The 4,495-nt window shown below is 40.8% G+C and overlaps 1 long non-coding RNA gene across 2 annotated transcripts; it reads right to left on the minus strand.

The window, feature by feature from the left end:
- Positions 1-328: 328 nt before the first annotated feature.
- On the minus strand, positions 329-2,499 carry LOC134442264 (uncharacterized). 2 transcript variants are annotated; one of them, XR_010033354.1, is made up of 5 exons: positions 2,228-2,499; positions 1,896-1,936; positions 1,270-1,358; positions 783-927; positions 329-634 (listed from the first exon to the last, which is right to left on the minus strand). It is a non-coding gene; the product is annotated as an uncharacterized LOC134442264 (long non-coding RNA). The 2 variants fall into 2 exon arrangements; XR_010033353.1 differs by lacking the exon at positions 2,228-2,499 and having other exon boundaries at positions 1,896-2,181.
- Positions 2,500-4,495: the final 1,996 nt, after the last annotated feature.

Raw genomic sequence — 4,495 nt, forward strand, 5'->3', positions numbered from 1 at the left:
TGGTACCACAGCTTCATGATTAAAACTTCCTGGTTTATTTTCTTCATATTTGTTCATTCAGATGGGTGTGTGGAGATCATGAAGATGGAACCTGCCAGCGAGCTCCAGCTCCAGCCCTTTATCCTCCATTTTAATAACAGTCATTTACATTTCATTAAACGTACCTGATGTCTCAACCAATATGACTTAAGTAATACATAGTACTGCTTTCAGTCCCTGAAGAACCCCCATATACATGTACGTCATGAGTCGTGTTGACTTTTAACTCGTTTCTTTTTTTAAATAAACACTTACTATTATCATCCCAATGTTTCTTGTGCTTGAGACCTGTATATTAACATGCCTTTACCATTTGACTTCTCATAATGCTGAACAGAAAAGGCCAGAACAGGCTTTACGTATGTGTAATGTATTTTTATATGCTGCTTTTACTAATACAAATGCACACAGCCATTACTTAATAACTACTTACAATTGCAGGATTTAGCAGTACAAATTGTGTAGTTTATTTACATATTGTTTTGGTTTGTATAAACCAAACAAAACAGTTTTTGTTTGTCCTTGCAATAATCACAGCAACACCATGGAAGGCCCGTCACAGCAGCTGATGATGGGCACCCTGTTTGTCCATGTTCTGAAAAGAGCAAGAGAAAGGGTTGACAAATTATTTTAGACAGTTCAGATAGTCAGGTGTCAGAACAAAGGCCCAGTGTTCTGCCTGTTGTAGCTAATTGTATTATGATGTTATGAACAAAAAGCCGTGAAAGACAGATGAAACTTACGGGCGATGCGGACCGTGTCCTTGCCAGCTCTTGGAGGTCCTCAGGTGGCTCCAGGCCACACACAGGAAGCAGTAGTCTGCGGGGCCGTGGAAGTCCTCCACCTGCTCACGAGTCACGTTGATCACCACCTCCCACATCTGCTGCCCTGAAACACACAGCCATGGATATAGTGCCAGTTATATTTTATTACTATACACAAATTATGAGGGTGATCGCTTGACTCAGGAAATAGGTCTTAGGTATAGAATCAGGAAGCATAATGTAAAAGGTAGTATTTTAAAAAGGTACCAAAGATTACATTCACAAGACAAAAACTGTAACATCTAAGTGTAGGCCTAATTTCAGTCTCACTGATGTGTTAGGTTTATTATGCTTGGGACATTATTTGTACAAATCACTTGGTTACATTTTGTTTATCTTCACCTCATAAGAGCCACACAGGGCAAGGCTATGGATTGCTAGAACCAGGCTTATGATAATGACTCACGTGTGTAATATAGTGTAGATGGCAGTCGTGACAGTAGCTCAAATCCTTATCCAGGAGTGGTCCTTCTCTGGTGTGCCTGCTGAGGTGTACTGTTCAGAGAGGTACAAAAAAGGCACATGGAGGGTAATGAGAACAATATCCATTCTGTATGCAAACAACTTTAATAAGTAGCTGAACTTGTATATTAGTGACAGGTTTTGGGGTTAAAAAATGTCAGCATGGTATGAATATCCAGTAAATAGATACTGAATGAGGTATATTTCATTGAATGGCACTCGACCTGTATGCTACAGCCATGGACATGGACAATAGTCTTGTATTTTATTAAATATAACAATAATAGCTTTACAGAGGAATTGGATCTCAGGTCTAGAATCAGGAAGCATATTGTAAAGGTAGTATTTGAAAAATTACCAAAGACCACATTCACAAGACAATTTACAGTACTTCCAAGGCTCTGAGTTCCCAAGGAGAAATGTGCTTATCCGCAACAGAGTGGTAAGCTTACATCTGCACAATCTGGGTAGGCCTACTTGACTGGTAATAGTCACATTAACAGACTAAAACTGCACAATGTATTGATTGATGTAAATTTGCTTTCTTATACTGGGAGTGTGTGTACTTACATGTGGTAGCCTACTGGCAGATTCTTGTTGGGACATCGCATCTGCAATGACAGAAAACAACACAAGGGAGAAAATTACTCCTAAAAGGAACGATGACATGAAATTGGCCTCCATAGTTTAGAGACAAATATGAAATGGCCTGATCTAAAGGCAGAAGGTTGTTTGCCATTACCCCCATATCATCCTGGGCAGCTGGCACATGACCATCGACGTTATGACCAACAACAATGGCAGCAGAAAAGAGTTGTAGCATTAAAATGATTTACAACAATACAACAATTGAAATACATATATCAAATGTGTAGTCATTATGAAACATTATGAAGTCTTACCTGAAAGTTTCTCCGTGAAGACTTCACACGTTCACACAAGACGAGAACGTTCACTTCCTGGTGTGACGTTAACTCGCCGGAAAATGCCATTGGTGGATGTGTAGCAACCGGCCTTTGGATTGGACCGCACCTCAGGATACGTTAGTAATAATTTTCGCTACATTAATCGCAATTTCCTCATAAACACGCAACATTTCGAGTGGGAAACAACCGGCAATGTGAAACTAAGGATGTTATACAATTTCTGTTAAAAAATGGGCTTGTCTCCTGCAGGGTAATTATAATTTCGATAACTAAGCAAGATAGACTGTCTTGGCCTTCAGTCTATGGTCTAACTGCCCTGAATCTGGCAGATGGCAACTAAACCAATCATCTTCTTCTTCTTCTTCTTTGAGGGTTTAATGGGCGAGTAGCGCTCAGTTTAGGCGCATGTCCGCCCTCTACTGTCCTAAAAGAGCCAGAGTCTACATTCCCTAAATCTCAAGAGTTGTGTAAGGTGTGTGTGTGTGTGTGTGCGTGTGTGTGTGTGTACCTGAGTTTCAAATCCTGTCAAATAAACCTGTTTCTTTTAAATAGGTGAAAAAAGTACTCTGTCTAACACTAGTGATATAATTAACCAGACTGATGCCTTTTCCCTGATTCCTAAGCTCTTGAAGAATTGGCTTCCTCTGAAGAATATATTTATCACAATGAAGTAATGCATGTTCTACTGATTCTTCTTTCCTGCAATATTCACAAAGACCTGATGGGTGTTTCCCTATGATGTGAAGTGACTTATTTAATTGAGTGTGTCCTATTCTGATTCGAGTGATAACTCTCTCCTCCTTTGTACTCCTTATCGCAACTCTTCCCTTTAAACCCACAGTTTTCTGAAAAACAAAAAGATGCCTCCCCTTCACAGCCCTTTCCCAGTCATCCTGCCATTTCTTGATAAAATAATCTCTGACCAGTGCTTTACTTTCTGCTCTGCTGAGAGTTACTTCCATATCTGGAACTTCTGCCACCACCGCCTGCTTAGCCAGTTGGTCAGCTTCCTCATTCCCCTCAATACCCCTATGAGCAGGAACCCACATAAAAGAGACATGCAAATTTTGTTGAGACCTATATAGGCTCTCATAGACCTCAAGAAGTACATCTTGTCTACTAGTAGACCTGAAAGAGTTGATCGCTTGTAGAGCAGAGCATGAATCAGAACATAGGCCTATGACTGCTTCCTTTATGTTGGCACCCTCCAGCACTGGCGTGCACAGACATTTTGGGGGGCAGGTCCTGGGGTGATGGTGGGGGGCATGTGGAACTGGCGGCTGCAATAACGGTTCGGTGATTTTTTTGTTTTTAAATCACATTTGAATGAACATTCTACAGTACGCTAAACAAAACATTTCATTTTTTTAAAAATGAGGAATACTATGTTGGAAAGTTAAAATAATTAGACTACCATGTCAAGTGCATCATTTACCGCATGGACTAAAAAGTGTACTGTCGCTTTAAATGCGTGTCTCCAGCGCAGTGATCAGGAAGCGATTCATTCTAACAGATTCCTTACTTGGAAAACTCTGCATCTCCGGTCATTTTTCCTCCATTAGTACAGATTTTAATTAGTCCATTTGTGTTTCCAAACTGTTAAAACGAATATTAAAGCTTAACTCTCATTTCAAGACGTTGTCAAAAGGATTTAGTCTATTACACGGGTATTGTGAGTGAAAACTGCTACTTTGGGTCGGAGGTTTTATCCGTGTAGGCTACACTTTTCTGGAGGTGTCAAGCACAATCCTCTATAGCCTACCTGTTTCCCCCCACATAAGACATTGCTGTGTGCACCCGAATTTACGCACAACCTTTTTTTCCCCTGGCCATGACCGCTGTTCTGTTCCATGCCGTCTGACACAAATGTGATTTGGTGCGTTGCATAGTTCATCAGGAGGCCAACGTTTCCCAAACATAGGCTACATGAATCCTCTTGCTGTTTCCCAAACATTCTGTTAATCTTTAGACCTGAAACTGTTTGAGCTGGATTCATTAAGCTAATATAATGTTTTTTGCAATCATGTTACACGTGTTAATTGTTGACATTGGCTACCTCTTCTGCGGTAGATTTGATAGGGCCTAAATGCACAATTTGCAAAGTCTCATTATGAAAGCCAGGGCTCTCTTTAGATCACTTCCAAAGTCACACGCAACTTTCAACATCATAAATAGGCTATTGACTGTTACCTGGCTGGAGGGGAGAACGGCATGTGGGGCTGCCCGCCACACTGCTGCCTCTGC

The sequence above is a fragment of the Engraulis encrasicolus genome, unplaced genomic scaffold (assembly GCF_034702125.1).
Source record: "Engraulis encrasicolus isolate BLACKSEA-1 unplaced genomic scaffold, IST_EnEncr_1.0 scaffold_135_np1212, whole genome shotgun sequence".
Taxonomy (NCBI): domain Eukaryota; kingdom Metazoa; phylum Chordata; class Actinopteri; order Clupeiformes; family Engraulidae; genus Engraulis; species Engraulis encrasicolus.